We start from the raw sequence: 19913 nt of genomic DNA, 5'->3' as shown, positions 1-19913 counted from the left end.
TCTCCAAAATGTAAAGGTTTCCTTTTAAACTTGTATCCTAATGGGAGATAATGTTACAGGGGTAGAAAAAGGTTTTCAACCAGTCAATTTGTGTTACATTGAATAGTATTGCTCCAGACCTCAGTGTTAATTTCTGAGAAAAAACAATAGCAATGCCGTCACATTAAGATTTTCAGCCTATCAATAGAATGGTGAAATAGTGCTACATATCGAGAGCTTCTCATATGTATATTATTGGGAGGATTTATTGGTGTTGATATCCTCGGATGGAAGACACAATTTCAAAGTACCATTCCTCACCATTAGGATATTTTTATGCTATCTACATTTACCTGTTCTATAAATATTTCCATTGCTCATAGTGCCATTCGTATTGAAGATGGTGGAATGCAGACATACAACATTTATCTTCAGGGCTGAACACACCATTGCCAATGCCAAGCTTTCTGAAAAGCCAGAACAGCTTAAAAAAGCATATTTGCTAAACAGATTTTAGGTTCTTTTTGTTTGCTTTCAGGTTTCTGAGCACCTGAGTTCCATTTTAAATCTTTTCTCTGTAACCATGAGGGCTTGAAACTTGATGACAGCTCAGATACTTTCAACTCCAGGCACTGTGGCTTTAAAGAATTCCAGATATGATGATAAGTTTCAGAGTAGCAGCCGTGTTAGTCTAGAGACTAAGGTGCCACAAGTCCTCCTGTTCTTCTTTTTGCGGATACAGACTAACACGGCTGCTACTCTGAAACTTTTCATTATGCAAGGCACTGCATTTAGCCGTATGGAGTGGAAATCCATCAACCTCATGAAAAAACTCGTACAGATACAGACAGACATCATCTTCCTTTGTTAGTCTCTAAGGTGCCACAAGTCCTCCTGTTCTTCTTTTTGCAGATATGATGATGAGACTTGCAGCTTTGTCAGCTCTCATGATTTTAGTACAAGTAGGATCACATAGCTCAGGCTTATTGTGCAATAATTTGGGTGGGTCTTTTTTTCAGAATCAGGCAGGTCAGTAGAGCTGGGTGAAGTTTCTCAACTGAAACTTCTGCCCCATGAAAAACACAGATTTGGTGACACAAACATTTTGTGAATTTGTGTTAATTGCAAATTGTTCATTTTGAAATAAAACCAACCATCCTTTCTTGCCCCTGTCCACAAATTGAAATATTTCTACATATTTGAAACACAATGCTTACTTTTTGGTTCCAAATAACTTTTCATTATGAAACTTCCTTTAACATTAAAAAAAAAATTCAAAAACATTGAAAAATGCTCAAAATCAAAATGAAATGTTTTGTTTCTGGAAGAATGAGACATTTTCTTTGACTTAAAATGATTTCCCCTCCTCCCCCCGCCCACCTTTTAGAACTGCCAGCAAACTAAAAAAACAAACAAACATTGTTATCTCAGCTCTGGTTAGGAGGCTATTACAGGGTTCTTACTAGGTCCAACCCTACAAGGTACTGAATGCCCCAAGAACCTCAGCACTTCTTGGTTGGAGGCCTAAAGTGAACAACCCTTTGACAGAATGTAGTGATGAGTGTGTACACTCATAGGAACAATAAGGATTTCCATGTCAACTATTAGAGGATAGTATCAGAGGGGTAACCGTGTTAGTCTGAATCTGTAAAAAGCAACAGAGGGTCCTGTGGCACCTTTAAGACTAACCGAAGTATTGGGAGCATAAGCTTTCGTGGGTAAGAACCTCACTTCTTGCATCTAAGAAGTGAGGTTCTTACCCACGAAAGCTTATGCTCCCAATACTTCGGTTAGTCTTAAAGGTGCCACAGGACCCTCTATTGCTTTTTATTAGAAGATAGTGTTTGATTTTTCTGGGCTGACATTGGCTGAAATCATTTCCTTGTCATGGAATTAAAGATTATTTCATTCTTTTTGCTACAGAAAAAGCAACACATTCCCTCTATGTTTTCACTACATATTTAGTACCCTTTTGATTTAACTGAAAACCGTCTGTTTCACCTTTTTTGCTCTATATGAGTTAGTTCAGGATGGAAGATTTTTTCCCTTTCTAAATAAAATATGACCTAGCATATTATGCAGTTTTAATCTATTTTGGCCCGCTATCTTTTTTTTGTGGGGGGTGGGGGAGAGGAGTAAAAGGAAAAATTAATTCAACTACATTTGTGCAGAGCAATATCACCATATTGTGCAGTTTAAAATCTTGCAAAGCATTTGCCTTGTGATTGTAGCTTCAAGGGGAAAGTGCCTTTCCAATTGCATTTTTTCCCCAATAGGTTCTTAATTTGCCTCGTTTTATAAGGTTTCATATTATCATTTAGCATAGCAATAAAAAACAATGAAGCAGCTAAAGATTGCAGTCTTAGGCCTAGCTTTGATGAATCTAATGGATGGCACAATATTACTGCTCTGCCTAATTGAAAGTCATTCACACTTGCTACGATTTACAAGGCAGCATTATAGTATATTGTATATTTATGAATAAACAATTTTATTTTATTTTACTTCTAACTTCTGCTTCAAAGAAGTAAGAGCAGACTAGGATATTGGAAAACATATATAATTCACATAAAAATGGGCTAATATGGCAAGAGGTTGCAATTCAAAGCTGAGTACTTGGAATGGAATTCAGGTAGTAGTAATCTCAGGTGAAAGTGAACTCTGTACTGAAACTGAACGCAAGTACCAAGTTGTTTCAGTGTTATTGCAGCATGAAAGTTTCAGTTCTGATTACTGTTAAATTCTGCAGTAGTGAAGTTTTCACTTCGGGGTGGGAGCGGGGAGTCCAGTTAGATCACTTTAAGAGGGTTCTACTTTACTTCACTTGCAAGGGAGTCTTTGGAACATGTCTATTAATAATCTTCTGATTGATGAAAATCTTGTTATCTTAATTAAGTTCAGTCAAAACCAAGGGCCAGCTATTCAGAAAGATCCTTTGTCCTGGTTGTATTAGATGTCTATATTAATTCTGCTGTCAAAATAAATCAAGTTATTTCTCCTATTTTTTCCCTGTTCCCTAAAGTAACACACAACATTCATAGCCTTACAAAAGTCTTTTTTAAAACTCAAGGATTATCTTGGCCTTTTTTCTCCTTTCTTCTCTCATGGCACAATTTAAAAAACAAATTTATTCCAGTGAAAGCAATGAGACGGATAATCCTGATGTCAGAAACCAGTCATTTACCCACATAACAAAAACAATACAAGATGCAGAAATACAATCATTGCTACCAAGCCCCACCAGTGTGTTTCTATCCTGATTTGAACTAACCACTTCTGGAGACTGGCTGTAATGTAATGCTAAAGTATATTATACAAGTCAGCCACTAGGTGGTATTGTGTGTAACATACCTTATTTAAGCAAATTTCATCGATGAATATTATACTGAACAATTCTGGTGTCTTTCTCTGAGAAGAAAGCTCTGAAGCCAGTTTGTAATGGATACAAGAGAGTTACCTGCTAGCAGCAGTCCTGCAACCTACCATGTACATAACACAGGTCAGAGATTAATTCAGTCTGGGGCACATTCAGTTTGTGACATCTCTCTTAGAGAGTTAAAGGGTACCACTTAATTCCCATGGTACAAGGCTTTCCACAATGTTTCCGCCTTCTAGAAAGGATTGGACTCTATCCACAGATTCTTTTCATACCAGCCAAATTTGTGTGATCAAGAGGTTATCACCTTCATTTACTCCTTAACGGGGTTGAATTGAAAGCACATTTGAAATGCTAACATTTTCATGGTTTTTTCTGGCGTTACCTTCATTTAACAAGTGATGTTTTGCTTCACTGATGCCTAGATTCCATAGTGTCCATATCCCCAAGTTTCACTTGGTGCAGAAGCCATTTTTTTCCTTTTTTAAAAAAAACGCAAGTTCCTTTGTTTCGCTGGAATTATTCCACAATCTGTAGAATAGCATTAATGAAAATTAATGCATTCAGATCTGAGCTCAGTCCAACTCAGTTATTTGTCCACATCACAGAAGCTGCAACGAACGCTGACGAATTGGCCCCTTTGATATTAACTCAATAAGACAAGAATAGACTATGGGGGATTAATTGCCCTCAGCCTTGAAGCCATCCCTCTGGTACAGCTCTGAGACATGATGGCAGGGTAGAATGACGAAGTTGAAACTATTCATACTGAATTTCTTCTGTAGATAAAGAATTTCTTTCCCTAGGTCTGTGACCCCAGCATCTTCCACAAGTACAAAAACTTGCATCAATATTGAAATAATATTTAAAATACTGCTGGCCTATATCACTAGACACATCAGAAGTCCATTTTATTGCTTGTTTGGGAGCCAGTAAACCAGATTCTTCATGTGGATTAAGCTTTTGTCATGTACCAATAAATAAATAAATAAATAAATAAATAAAATAAAATCTAAGCAATGTTTCTACTCAGATAATGATACTGGGAACTGTTACACCTGTAATTGCAAGACTGTCTATTTGAACTGATGCAGCTTGGGACATTGTTCAGTCTTTTGTGCGAAGCAACTGAGAGAGTTGTCACACTTTAACATTGAGAAGTTTTGGATCTCTGCTTTACGTTGTTCCAAATTCAGTCCTGAAATATGTAACGTGATTGGGAATCACCAGATGGTGAGTGCAAATAGTCTTGCTACTTCTGTTTATTTATATGTATACGAGTTGGATTTTTAACTTCTTACAGTCAGCTGTACCACAGCTTGTTTCGGTTGCTGAGTGTATGACAAGAAGAAAGCCTGTGCTACTTGCATTTCTGTCGCTGACTGAAATAATTGTCTTCAGAGTAGCGGCTGCCTACAAGTTATGCTCATGAGGAACAAATTGGTGCAAGGGGACATAACTTAATTAAAATCACTGGAGTAACATCAAAGCTGTATTTGGTTCATCAGGTGTATCAGAATTTATCTACGGTATGTTGCCCCTTTTTCACGCAAGCGGCTAGTCAGATTTTGAGGCCCTAGAGATTCTCCAGTTGGAAGTAGAAATTGATGGAGTCTGGTGTTTGCTTTGATGCAATCTCATTTATTTACAAGGAATGTACAGAGTCCTGTGTCTCTGCATGCAGAAGGAACTAAGAACAAAAGGAGAACATAGTTTCTTAACTTACAGCCCCAAGTCTCTTTAGCTAAAGGATCCAAAAGCTCTCTCCTTAGCCTTTTCCAGGGTCATGCTGTGCTCAACAGCTACTGCTTGGGTCCCTTGCTTTTTGCCCCTCAGGACTGAAGAATTGTAGCGGGGTGGTTGCCCTGCTCCTGCCCTGAAGGGCTTAAAACAGCCCTGGGGGAGGGTTGTGGCTGGGAGCTCCTAAACTGGGCTGATTGGGAAGTGGCTGCAGCTGGGCCACACCCCAATCAGGCCACAGCTGGCCTGTATAAAGAGGCTGTGAGCCAGGAGCCCAAACAGATTCCCTCTAGCTTCTGAGAGGGAGGGACCTGAGCAGAGTACCGGAGTGGAGCAGGGCTGGGGAAAGGCAGAGGAGCTGGGAAGGCTCCAGCCTGGAAAGCCCCAGGCTGCAGCCTAGCAGAGGGCAGCCCAGGGGTAGGCAAAGGCAGCAGGTCCAAACCCAGTCTGCCCCAGCGCATGGGGGCTAGTTGGTGACTGGCAGTAGCCCACAACTGAAGCAAGGTGGGGATAGAGGGTTGGAGACCCTGAGAGAAAGAGGGGTTACTGCCAGGAGGCAGCACCCTAGATAACAGGGCACTGGGTCGGGGAGGGACACGGAGGCCAGCGGTAGCAGATCACTGGCCAACAGAGGGCACTCCAGAAGGCTGGTGAGCTAATTCCTGCAGACGACCAGCAGGAGGCGCTGCAGGGGTGAGTCCCGCACGCTTACAAGTCTGTTCTCAGTTTCTGTGTATTCTGCCTCCTCCCTTCCCCCCCCTCTCAATTATGAACAATACTCAGCAAAAGCCCCCCCGCAAACAGTCCAAAACTCCTGGGTGGTTTCACATAACCCTTTTGTCTTAGGTAGGGACTTGTGATTAATTTATCCTTAAAACTATGTTGATTGAAAGGTGAGTGAGTTCACACCCATCCATCTCAGGGTTTGTCTACATTACTGTGCGAGATCGATCTAAGATACGCATCTTCAGCTACGTGAATAGCGTAGCTGAAGTCGACGTATTTAGATCTACTTACCACGGTGTCGTCACTGCAGTAAGTTGATAGCTGACACTCTCCTGTTGACTCCACTTGCGCGCCTTGTTGTGGTAAAGTACCGGAGTCGACGGGAGAGCACTCAGCGGTCGATTTATCGTGTCTCATATAGATGCGATGAAGCGACTCTCGCTGGATCGATCACTGCCCACCGATCCAGTGGGTAGTGTAGACAAGCCCTCAGTGAACTCTTAACTCAACCCATAAGGTTTCACCCAGCTCATAACAAGGACAAAATACTTTTGCTGACAAAATACTTCCAGCCCTGTGAGTGGTGTTAGCTTTGTCGACAGGAAAGCATTCATACCAACAAAGCCGCGTTCACCCTGCCACTTGCATCAGCAAACCTTTGGTCTTTTGCAAGTGTTTTTTTTTTTTTTTTTTTTTTTAAAGTACCCATGGAAGACAAAAGTTTTGTCGACAACATCGCAGTGTAGACAAGCCCTCAGTATTTTTTTTTTTTCCTTTTTACCATGCAGAGTGCTGGAATTTCTTTCCATTTCATTAAATTATTTGGTTTCTCTTTTCAAATCCTGACATTCCATACTTGTTAATTTCATTAATAGGTGGGGATGGCAAGCAGCCACCCATAATTCCATAAGTTGCGGTTGAAGGAGAATAGTACATTATTATATAATTAGCAAATTGTCATGCAAGCCACAAAAAGTTATACAGAAGAGGTAGGGAACACATTACCTGAAAGGAACATAATTTAACATTTCGATCCTAAGAGGAGGCACTAGAGATGGGTAACAATTTTCTAAAGCTCTCACTCTTCTCCACCCCTGGACAAATATGTCATGTTCTATACTGTTAAGTCCAGTTCAGTGCATATAGATAAATAGATTGGCACTTGCTTTATTTCCCCCTCAAAAAGTGTTTTGCTTATAAAAAAAAAGTCAAGTGGCTGATTATAAATCTAGAAAATCTACCCTAATTTGATTAGTTAGTAAAGGGAATCAAATAGCAGACAGATTCTCAGAAACATCACAGCCTGCCCTGCTCTAATTCAAGCCACCGAAAGTAATCTAGTCAGGAGAAATGGAAGAGAATTTCCACTAGAAAAAAATCATCTGATGGGCGAATGCTCTAGAAGCAGCTGTCCCTCCTAAAATCCTGCTTTGGGAATAGTCCATTTAAAATCAATTCAATTTACTACAGGACTCTCAAGCTGCTTTTCATTGGAGTAAAATAATAAAAAAAGCTGCCTCCAAAGACACACCAAAGCAAACAAGCACTTTCCACTTCTCCCGTTTAGATGTGTAGAGGAGCGGACTCACCCCTGCGACGCCTCCTGCTGGTCGTCTCAGGAATTAGCTTTTCCAGTGTCCTGGAGCACCCCCTGCAGGCCAGTGATCCGCCTGTCCTCCGGACCCCGGTGCCCTTTTATCTGGGGTGCTGCCCCCTGGCAGTACACCCCTCAGTACTAGGGTCTCCCCCACCAACTATCCCTACCTTGCCTCAGAGTAAGGCCACTGCCAGTCACCAACTAGCCCCCGCTCCCTGGAGCAGACTGCAGTATAGGCCACTCATCACAGGTAAGGTTGGGTTTGGACCTGCTGCCTTGGCCTACCCCTAGGCTGCCCTCTGCAACCCCCAGTACCCCTTGGCCATCTCCTAGGCCGCAGCCTGGGGCTTTCCAGGCTGGAGCTCTCCAGCTCCTCAGCCTTTCCCCAGCCCTGCTCCACTCAGGTACCCTATCTCAAGCTCCCAGCAGCCAGGCCATTCTCTCTCTGCACGCAGAGAGAGACTGCTGAGCTCTTGGCTCCCAGCCTTCTTATACAGGCCAGCTGGGGCCTGATTGGGGCCTGGCCCAGCTGTGGCTACTTCCCCAATCAGCCCAGTAGCTTTTCCCTTTGCCCACAGCCCTCTGTCAGGGCTGTTTTAAACCCCTCAGGCAGGAGCAGGGTACACCCTGCTACAAGACGTAAGTTTAAAAGTAGGAGTTATTACAGCCTCATGGTTGTGCTTTTCAAGTAACAGCAGTTATAAATAGGAGCCATTGAAGCCAGTGGGCTAGATTCTTCTCTCATTTGATGTGAGATAAGTTAGGAGCAACCCCAGTGAATTTAGTGGGGTTACTTCAGATTCTGAGCAGTGTCGCCCTGATGAGACTCTGACCTTATGTATCATCTTTTTACTAAGTACAATTTAAACACAGAGTGCATTAAGTTAATGTTGTATTTCAGCCTTCGGAAATACAGGAAGCGTTGGTCTTTCTCCTTACAGTGACTGACTGTATGTTATCATCCATATATTAAGTGATAACTCAATTTATTCAAAAAGTGTTCCAAGGACAACTAAAACATTCAGAGAAACTAGGTTCTGGATGGTCCATTACTTCAGGGAATATAACTGGCCATCAGTTAAGCAAGGTACAGTTACATGTAATTAACACAGTCAGTGATGCGCTGCTAATATTTTCAAGAGATCCTTCCACAAATATTTTCTTCCATAGCAGCAATACACCCTGTTCAACAACAGTAAGAGCCTGGGTGATCAGTTTCATTTGTTTCCCCCTTTAAACAAAACAAGCATGCAACAAACAAATCACACTCACCATAACCAAGGAAAAGGAACCCAATCTTTGGTAGAAGCAACTTTTTAAATTCACTTGCTGAGAATACTTGTTTTCTTTCCAATTAAGAAGGTGGCCTGAAGTGAGTTATTACTACAGCTGGTAAAATATGGGTATCTGGTTTGTGAACTTTTACAAAAAATTAAAGCACCATGTTTGATTCTGTATTGTTCATGAGCCATGTTGTTTGGTTACTTGTAATACATTTGGGTACGTGTTTAAGATATTGGATATGTTATACTAGAAGCATATTATTCATTATTGGTTATTCCTTCTGCTGCAAAATCCTATCTCAACACCTCAAAGTGGCGCAGCAGTGACCCTGACTTGTCTGACAGCGAGGATAGTGGAGTATATTCTTCAGTACGTTCAACCATATTATTAAGGTGTCAGACTTCCGACCCAGGGAAAGGACAGCTGTCCTTCTTGAAGTTGGGTGCTAGCTAAATTGAGGAAGTAAACATGCCACTGACAGCATAACCAGTGGGTGGATGAAGAAATGGCTTAAACAACACAACTAAACGGGCCCCAACTCTTTGTGCGCACCTCGATCCGATCTATGATGGTAGTGGGGAGTTCAGTCGATGAGAGGCTGTTAAGACTCTCAGGGGCCAGAAAAAGGATGGCCCTCTTAGTATGCACCCCTATAACTGCAGGACACTGATGTGAGATGATTCGATCAACCATCTAGTGGAGGAGAAGGCAAGGACAGACTGCGACATCCTTGGTCTCTGCAAAACACGATGAAGAAAGGAGATGAAAGTGAAATGGAGAGATAGAAGTACCATCATGTTGGGAAAAGGAGAAGGCGTGAGAACTGTTGGAGGAAGCAGCTTCATCATTAACAAGGAATGGTCTTCAAAAATCATTGCCTGCAACTTCAAGTCATCGCTCATCAGAATGCTACACCTCCAACTGAACAAGAACAGCACCCTCAAGATTATTCAGGTCTATACTCCCACAAGCAAAGATGATTATGTTGAAGAATTCTGTCAGGAGCTCACTCAAAAATCCACATATACAATTGTGATGGAAGATTTCAACACCAAAGTTGGAAGAGGGAAAGAAGGTGAAAAGTTCATTGGAAGGTATCAGAAAAAAGAACAGGAGTACTTGTGGCATCTTAGAGACTAACAAATTTATCTGAGCATAAGCTTTCGTGGGCTACAGCCCACTTCATCGGATGCATAGAATGGAACATATAGTAAGGAAATATATATACACATACAGAGAACATGAAAAGGTGAGAGTTGCCCTACCAATTCTAAGAGGCTAATTAATTAAGATGAGCAATTGGTATGGCATTGGTGAATGGAACCCATGAGGAGAGCGACTGGCAACTCTGGCAGAGATGAAAGAAATGTTCACTGGTAACATGTGGTTTAAGAAGAAGGCCAAGAGGAGGTCGATATGGATCGTGCCCAATGCGAAGAACAAGAATGAGTGACTATATTCTGATTGATAAGCGGTGCATTGTACAAGACATCTCAGTAATACTATCCTTTAACACAGGTAGTGACCATCGCTTGCTCAGAGCATGGCTTAACTTCGACAAAAAAAGGTGGAGAAGAAAGCACTACAGATGGTAAATCAGAGACAGTGGACAAAAATATTTGACGAGGCAATCTTGAAAGTGAACATTTCCAAGGAAGACTGGAATCTCAGATAACTGCAATGAGGATTATAAAAACTTCACTGATAAGTTGAAGGCAATGCATGAAATTAGCTGAGAAAGACCAAAAAGAGTGAAGGGAAGAAACACAGAGGAAATACAGAACTTGCTAGAGAAGCGGAAGAATATGAAGCGAAATGATGATGACAAACTTGAGTTTTCCCCCCTCCACAAGTTGATAAGAAGAAGACTAAAAGAGGACTTCAAGAAGTACTGAAATGAATGCCTCTTAAAAATGGCTGAAGATCGCAGAAGTCTTAAAAAAAGCAAAAGGGAATTGACACTGTGCACATCAACAATAACGGCACTGAAGCACAGAGATGGAAAACCAGTAATTGACAGAACAGGGATGGAGGCGGTCTGCAAAGATTTCCAATCCGAATTGTTCAAGTCTCAGAAAAACGTCCCAGTACCAACACTTCAACAAACCAACAAGCATGTACTCCCAGTCCTTGTCAACGAAGTTTGACATGCAGTTCACCAGATGAAGGAAGGAAAAGCCCCAGGTGAAGATGGACTGACAATTGAAATGATAAGAGCTGGAGGCTCAGACCTCTGAGAAAACCTTGCTCAGATGTTTAGCCATTACGTGGAAATGTAGAAGATACCATCTAGCTGGAAGGAGTCCAATACCATTCTGCTGTACAAGAACGGCAATCGTGAAGATCTAAAGAATTATCATCCAATATACCTGCTCTCACATATTTACAAGCTGTTCACCAACATAACAACAAACTGACTCTCACAGAGTCTGGATGAGCAGCAGCCAAGAGAGCAGACAGGCTTCCGAAGGAATTTCAGCACAATGGACCATATTTTCACTATAAACCAGCTATTGGAAAGCTCAAGGGAATACAAATTCCCTTTATGTATTGCCTTCATCGACTATGAAAAAGCGTTCAACATAGAGATCTACGCAGTGTTAAAAGCTCTTGCAGAGAAGGGCATCGACACAAACTATATCACACTATTAAAGGAGGCAAATTCTGACTGCACTACAGATAACTATTTGATACTCCCCTTCGCATCCCAGTTAAGAAAAGTGTGAAACAAGGAGATGTGGTTTCACTGAAACTCTTCACAGGCTGCCTCAAAATGGGAATGGGGTGGATGAATTGGAAGGGTGGAATCAACATCAATGGACAGCAGTTAAACCATCTAAGATTCACGGACGATATTGTGTTGATCGCCGAAAATACTATCAAACTACAGAAAATGCTGCGAGAATTCAAGACAAAAAGTAGCCAAGTCGGACTGAAAATTAACCACTCCAGAACAAAATTTATGCAGTCTGATACCTTGTCAAAAGCCCAAATAACAATCAAGGGAGAACAAATAGAAGAAGTTGAGCAATATGTCTATTTGGGCCAAGAAATTAACATGCGCCACGATCAGGAAAGTGAACTCTCGTGAAGAAAGAAAGCAGGTTGGTGCGCATTCAATTCTATCAAGGATGTCCTCCAAGGAAAAATCAACAAGGCAACATGCACCAGCCTCTTCACCTCAAAAGTACTGCCAGCAATGTTGTATGGCAGCGAAACACGGGCGCTGATGAAGACAGAGGAACAGCAACTGTCACCGAGAGGGCTATGGAAAGAAGAATTCTGGGAATTTCAATCTGTGACTGAGTCCCCAGTAAAGTGACAGCAGAGTGGAGTGCAGGACATCGTCGTTGAGAGCAGGCATAGTAAAATGCGATGGGCCGGGCATATAGCCAGGCTCACGTACAATCAATGGACTGCAGCTGTCACCGAGTGGTACCCATGGGAACTGAAACAACCACTCGGCCGACCTCCAAAGAGATGGGAAGATTTTATCACGAAAAGACATGGCCGCACATGGAGAAGGAAGGCCAGGATACGAGAAGAATGGAAGAAGTGTTGATCGGCACAATCTATACGAGGGCTGAAGGACTGATCGATCAAAGTGAAGTTTATTCATCAGTTTTTCTCTTCTTAAAAAAAGTTTGCCATCTAATCAAGAAGCAAAAACAATACCATGTGACTTAGGTGACCAATTACACACTATGAACTGTGAGCATCAAATAGTCCAAGTGGACAGTCTGAATAATTCATAGGCTGAAAAAGCTAATTATCCGATTTAACCCATAGTTTTAAATAACTCCAGCAACTGGAAAATCAAAATCTGTTTACAAATGGCACAGATTCAAAGGATTTAAGGCAGAAGGAACCATTCTGATCCCTTAGTCTGACCTCCTGCATAATACAGGCTACTGCAGTTTACCTAGAAATTGCCACATCAAGCTCATAACTTTTTACTGAGAGAGCATCTCTTTTGACAGAGGGATAAGTTCACAATGCATATTACTCACAATGAATAATTTAAGCAGCTGCAGTTATGAAACCCACCACACACACTGTGAGGAATATAAAAACTAGTATTTCACTGCCCAGCATTACACATGTCCATATCACAAGAATTTTTCAATTAAGAAAGAGTGGGAGGTTGCTTTTGTTTGTAGAAAATGTCTGTTTTAATTTTGTGTGGCTTCTACACATTTATTTACGTTTGCCAACGGCTGCTTTACCCAGGTCTTGCTTCTTACTCTTTTACTGCATCAAGATATAGGTTAAAAAAAATCAATACTTATTTGCATTGTGTGGGTCATCTTTCATTTTCAGCATTTAATTGTAGAGACCTAGCTTTTAAAATTTCTTCATTAGAAGGTATTCCATTTTTATTGGGCTTTGTAATAACTAAGTAATTGCAAACAAAGCAGAACCAAATGGTAAATGTTGAACGCAACCCTAAATGACAATAGCCTGTGTGAAGTAGCCCACATGATGTTTAACAGGAAAGCACCCTGGAAAATTATGCAGTTGCATGCAACTCCTAACAAAACTTAGTAAGTAAATTCTAAAATGCTCAGTTTAATTTCAACTAAATGTTTGTTCTCCTAGGTAATGTCTACACTACAATCCGAGGTACAATTGCAGCTTGTGTCGACATACCCATGCTAGCTTTAATCTAGCTAGAATGACTAAAATGGCAGCCTAGACACAGCAGTATGAGCCTCAGCATGGGCTGTATAAGCACAAGGGAGACCCTGAGGATGTACTTGCATTGCTAGCCTGCTCTGGAATCCATGAAGCCACATTTTCATTGTTATTTTTAGAGGCACTAGCTTGATCAAAATCAGCACAAAGAACAGGAGTACTTGTGGCACCTTAGAGACTAACAAATTTATTTGGGCATAAGCTTTCGTGGGCTACAGCCCACTTCATCGGATGTATGCAGTGGAAAATACAGTAGGAAGATATATATACACAGAGAACATGAAACAATGGGTGTTACCATTCACACTATAAGGAGAGTGATCAGTTAAGATGAGCTTCAGCAGGAGAGAAAAAGAACTGTTTGTAGTGGTAATGAAAGTGTCCCATTTCCAGCAATTGACAAGAAGATGGGAGGAACTGGGGGTGGGGGGGCGAAGCATGGGGAAATCGTTTTACTTTGTGTAATGGCCCATCCACTCCCAGTCTTTATTCAAGCCTAATTTAATGGTGTCCAATTTGCAAATTAATTCCAATTCAGCAGTCTCTCATTGGAGTCTGTTTTTGAAGGTTTTTTTGTTGTAATATTGCGACTTTTAGGTCTGTAATTGAGTGACCAGGGAGGTTGAAGTGTTCTCCAACTGGTTTTTGAATGTTATAATTCTTGACATCTGATTTGTGTCCATTTTATTCTTTTATGTAGAGACTGTCCGGTTTGGCCAATGTACGTGGCAGAGGGGCATTGCTGGCACATGATGGCATATATCACATTGGTAGATGTGCAGGTGAACGAGCCTCTGATAGTGTGGCTGATGTGATTAGGTCCTATGATGGTGTCCCCTGAATAGATATGTGGACAGAGTTGGCAACGGGCTTTGTTGCAAGGATCGATTCCTGGGTTAGTGTTTTTGTTGTGTGGTGTGTAGTTGCTGGAGAGTATTTGCTTCAGGTTTGGGGGCTGTCTGTAAGCAAGGACAGGCCTGTCTCCCAAAATCTGTGAGAGTGATGGATTGTCCTTCAGGATAGGTTGTAGATCCTTGATGATGCGCTGGAGAGGTTTTAGTTGGGGGCTGAAGGGGACAGCTAGTGGCGTTCTGTTACTTTCTTTGTTGGGCCTGTCTGCTAAGTGACTTTTGGGTACTCTTCTGGCTCTGTCAATCTGTTTCTTCACTTCAGCAGGTGGGTATTGTAGTTGTAAGAATGCTTGACAGAGATCTTGTAGGTGTTTGTCTGTGTCTGAGGGGTTGGAGTAAATGCGATTGTATTGGAGAGCTTGGCTGTAGACAATGGATCAAGTGGTGTGGTCTGGACGAAAGCTGGAAGCTAGGTAAGTATAGTGGTCAATAGGTTTCCGGTATAGGGTGGTGTTTATGTGGCCATTGTTTATTAGTACTGTAGTGTCCAGGAAGTGGATCTCTTGTGTGGACTGGTACAGGCTGAGGTTGATGGCAGGGTGGAAATTGTTGAAATCATGATGGAATTCCTCAAGGGCTTCTTTTCCATGGGTCCAGATGATGAAGATGTCATCAATGTAGCGAAAGTAGAGTAGGGGCATTAGGTTCCCATCTCTGATTGCCATGTAGACTTACTCTTAGCCTTGTAGCAGCCTTTGCTGAGTGCACTCAAAGCGCTTGAAGCCTCTGGTGAGTGCACTAAAGAGTTAGTAATGGAGACTGGAAGTGTTCAGCTGCCCTTTGCAAAGAGAAAGGCAGGTCACGCTGCACAGTTGACAGTAGTGGCCACAGATCTCTAATCCAAGCACAGGGATTAAATAACCTATGAATTGGGGTAATAAAAACTTTATTACAACTCAATCTAGTCTTATTTTGCTTTTCTTATATTACATAGTTTCTTCTCTCATTCTCCTAGTCATGTATAAGCAAACTCCTGATATCATGGCATCCTGACTTCACAGGCACAACAATACAGTGGCAATGCTCTAGATTAATTAGTCCTCCAGGACGTATAGATACACCACATCTCTTCATGCAGACTTTGGTTTCCTTTGACACACTCTGCTGGGGGCAGAAACAAAGCAGTCCAGTCCAGTGCTGTCCCAGGCAGCAGCAACACCAAATAGTAGAAAGTTTGTTGCCTCATTTTTGTACATAAAGATTTCTGTCAGCACCGCTCTGATCCTCATAAAGATACATACTTCAGTGGTTACTATCAAGGAGGAGGTAATGGGGATAAAGCCTCGCAATTTATACAACAACGTGTTCTCCAGGTAGATGATGTCTGTTCATTGTTCTTGTAAGCAGCACAATGGAGCATTAGGGAAGTACAAGGAGGGGCTGGTGGCCTCTATACCCTTCTGTGTAGCACTACAGAGTGCATTCTGGAGAGGCAAGAGCTGGTGGGACTGGCTGCCTCTAAACCCTGCAAGCTCCACCTTCCATTGCAAGTATAAACCAAGTGATGTGATCAGAGCATTGTTGTCTTTCAGCCCCTTTGGGCCAGAATCCAAGTAGACCCAGAGTTTGAGCAGCTCCTCCCCCCAGCTCAGGAACAGCACAACAGGTCCAAGTGGGAGAAAGGCAGGAACAGCAGGCAACTGCCAGCCTCTGATTTCAAGGAAGCAGGGAGTAGGGGCTGTACCCCAGCAAGGTGGAGCAGGAGTGGTGAAGGGGGGGGAAGTAAGGAGCTGAGCTACTGACTTTTTTTCAAAAGGGAGGAAAAAGGCAGAGAGCAGACAGGAGGGTGATGCCTGGTCATTTTCAGGAGTAGTCGTCGTGGGAGTTAAAGCAGAAAAGCTATTGGGAGAACTCCGTGCAGTGTCAAAACACTCCATCCGGTCTCCCCTACATGGATACATACTGTAGACAGAAAATACACTAGTGTGGTGAGATACAAATTTTGTCTGTACAGGGTTAGAAAGGCTTTGCTAACGAGTGCAATACTGTATTTTTTTTTTTATAGTACAGCTAGGAAAATTGTGAAATGCTGAGCAAATTAAGGTGACCAGATGTCCCAATTTATAGGGACAGTCCCAATATTTGCAGCTTTTTCCTATATAGATTCCTATTATCCCCCACCTTCTGTCTTGATTTTTTCACACTTTCTGTCTGGTCACCCTAGAGCAAATAGATCTGTGAAGCAAAGCTTAGTTGAAGGGCGCACACACACCTCTCTTTCATCTCCTGAGTGTCGTTCGTATTTGTTGACTGTCACAGAACTGAGATATACCCAATAACAAGTCACCCACAACAGGATACTGATAAAACCATAAACAGAAACCTTCCTGCATTGTCATCTTTGCATAACTTCAAGCACTTTGCAAATAATTCTTAGCACATGAATAAGACATCTCCTCAGCCAAAGACTCATTATTCTGAAGAAAACTGGCTGCTGTAATTTTAGGGTACCAACCCTTGTAGAATTAGCAATGTAGGCTGGAAGGGACCTCAAAAGGCCACCAGTGCTGAGGCAGGATTAAATATAAATATCCTGATGGGTATCTGTCTAACAAACTAATGATAGGATTCCAAAACCTCCTTCGGAAGCCTATTCCAGTGTTCAGCTATCCTTATAGTTAGGATGTTTTTCCTAATGCCTAACTTAAGCTTCCCTTGCTACAGACTAAGTTTATTACATTTTGTCCAACTCTTAGCAGACAGAGATCAAATGATTGCCATCCTCTTCATAACAGTCCTTAACGTATTTGAAGATTTATCAAATTCCCCCCTTCAGTCTTTTGTCAAGTCTAAACATGCCCAGTTTTTTTTTTTTTAAACCTTTCCTCATAGGCACAGGTGCCAGAAGGACTGCAAGAGTGAGTGAGTGTGTGTGTGTGGGGGGGGGGGCGGGGGGAGTCCCCCCAAACATCCCAACCCTCCTAGAGCCCCAACCCAGTCCCCACTCTACCAGAGCCCCTGCCCCCCAAATCCTCCCCCCCCAAAGCCCCAGCACCTCACACCATACTCTTCTTATCTTACTCTCCCTGCTGACCAGCCTGAAGCCCTTGGTTGATGGGTCCTTCCTGCTTCCCAGATCCAACAGGTCCCCAGCATCAAGAGAAGCCTCCACCGCAGCTTTGGTAGTGGATAGGTGAAGGCCCAGCTGCCGGCATGTGCCTCAATGCAGAGCGGGACCCGGGTGCTGGCCAGCCATGCCAGTTCACGGCGCTCTCCCTCCAGGCCAAGGTGGCAGGGGAATTAATACTTAAATATCCTGCAGATATTTGTTTTGTTAAAAAGTGGGGGTGGGGAGGGGAGGGAGGCATGGTCCCTTGGCCTTGCCAGTTCTGGTGCTAGTGCTCATAGGTCAAGTTTTCTAAACCTTTTCTCATTTTTGTTGCTGTCTTCTGGACTCTCTCCAATTTGTCCACCTTGTTCTTAAAGTGTGGTCTACAAAACTGGAAACAGCACTCTATCTGATGCCTCACTAATGTGGAACAATTATCTCCTGTGTCTTGCATACCACACTTGTTAGTACATCCCAGAATGACATTTGCCTTTTTCTCTGTAGCATCACGTTGTTGACTCGTACTCTGCCTGTGATCCTCTATAATCCCCAGATCCTTTTTTGCAGTACTGCTGCCTAGCTTTATTTTGTAGTTCTGCATGAGATTTTCCTTCTTAAGTGATGTACTTTGCACTTGTCTTTATTGAATTTCATTTTGTTGATTTCAGGCCAGTTTTCCAATTGAGCAAGATCATTCTGAATTCTAATCCTGTCCTCCCAAGTGCTTGCAACCCCTCCCCAGCTTGATGTCAACTGCAAATAGTGTAAGTACACTCTCCACTTCACCATCCAAGTCATTAATGAAAATATTGAATAGTACCTGACTCAGTATAGACCTTCTGGGATCCCACTAGATATGTTCTCCCAGTTTGACATTGAACCATTGATAACTACTTTTTGAGTATGTTTTGCCAACCAGTTGTGCACCCACCTTCTTGTAATTTCATCTAGACCATATTTCACTAATTTGCTTGTGAGAATGTCATTTGGGACAGTGTCAAGTCTTACCAAAATCATTTACATCATCTCTACTGCTTTCCCCAACCCATGAGGTCTTTCACCCTGTCAAAGAAGGAAATTAGATTTGTTTGGCATGATTTGTTCTTGACAAACTCATGCTGGCTGTTACTTATCACTTTATTATACTCCAGGTTTGAACAAATTGATTGTTTAATAATTTGTCCCAGGATCTTCCCAGGTATTGAAGTTAGGCTTGCTTGTCTATAATTTCCCAGGTCCTAGTTTTCCCCTTTTTTGAAGATGAGAATGGCAAACATAGTACCTTAGTCCTCCAAGACCTCATCCATACTCTGTGAGTTCTCAAAAATAATAGCCAATAGTTTTGAGATGACTTCAGGTAGGTTCCCCAAGTACTCTAAGATGCATTTCATCAAGCCTTGTGGAGTTGAATACATCACGCTTATCTACATTTTCTTTAACTTTATTGTTGAAGACTATACCAACAATTTGTTGTCCATAACTAAACGGTAAACCAAGCAAGATAAATAATATTTTAAAACACTGTGAATGCATGGAGTTGTTTGGCAATTATTTCTAATTAATCCAATTTATTGGATTACCTGCAATTGTGTCTTAAAATAAGTTTAAAAGGTTTAGTCCAATATCTGGGATACTGTCTAATTATTTTGCAGATTGGTTTATTGATCTACTTGATACATTCTTAATGCTCAGTGCTGTGAAATAATCCTAAAAATGGTCAATGAAAGCTAATATAAAAGCATATTCATTAACTCCTGTATTAGTAAGGTTAAGAGTACCCAGAGGCTTACAAGGATTACCCTGACAGCCAGTTAATATCTATAGGTACAACAAACTTATCCATTAAATTACCATCTTCCTTAGCCTCCATCCTGTAACCTTACATAGTCTATGTAATACTACCATAATTGTTCCCAAGTACTGCAGAGTATTTCTAAAACCTAGAAATACCTCCTTATTCTAATACATAGTCTCAAAATCACACATGGTACATAGATATCTGTTTAAGAGGAACATCATAGACACACAAACAGATATTAATGTGTTTGCACATATGCATGCACACCCTATTAAACGATGCTCCCTCTTTGATGAATAATAGTTTTGCTCCTTGTTCTGCATCACTTACTCGGAGAACTGCAGGGTACCAGGACGAGGATAACCCCTTTAATGGAGGACTATGACCTTATAGCTTGCAGCTTTACCAACATTATTAAAACAAGAGAAAACACTGAACTCACAGCAAAGAAAACACCAAATAGCTCACACAAATACAGACTGCATCTTCAATCTAACATTACAGTAGCAGAAGCTGAAACAAGATGTATCCATATGGTTCTCTTACTGTAACCTCAAATCACACAGCCTGGAAAACCTAAAGCCGAGATTGAGTTAGCACAGATATACTAATATAATATTATTGGGGCTTGCAGATGTTATGTCAAACCCAGCTATTTTTATGTGCTATTTGTCTAGTATTTTCATTCATTTGAAATGGTAGTTATTGTCCATATTGAGCCCAGTACAGATGTACTCATGGTACATTAGCCAGCTGGC

General features: G+C 41.7%; 1 protein-coding gene across 4 annotated transcripts in view; it reads right to left on the bottom strand.

The window, feature by feature from the left end:
• CD96 (CD96 molecule) overlaps positions 1–19913 on the bottom strand; it is a 92050-nt gene that overhangs the window by 60356 nt on the left and 11781 nt on the right. The window contains exon 1 of one of the 4 annotated variants that reach the window (XM_065574741.1): positions 7411–7563. The exons of the other annotated variants lie outside the window; for them this stretch is intronic. The gene's annotated coding sequence lies outside the window, so the exon portion shown is untranslated. Of the gene's footprint in view, positions 1–7410; positions 7564–19913 lie in introns of those variants that run through there. 4 annotated transcript variants of the gene reach the window in all.

The sequence above is a fragment of the Chrysemys picta genome, chromosome 1 (genome assembly GCF_011386835.1).
Source record: "Chrysemys picta bellii isolate R12L10 chromosome 1, ASM1138683v2, whole genome shotgun sequence".
In the NCBI taxonomy this organism is placed as follows: Eukaryota; Metazoa; Chordata; order Testudines; family Emydidae; genus Chrysemys; species Chrysemys picta.
Note: the sequence above shows the minus strand (reverse complement) of the source record. Positions and strands in the feature narration are given on the sequence as shown.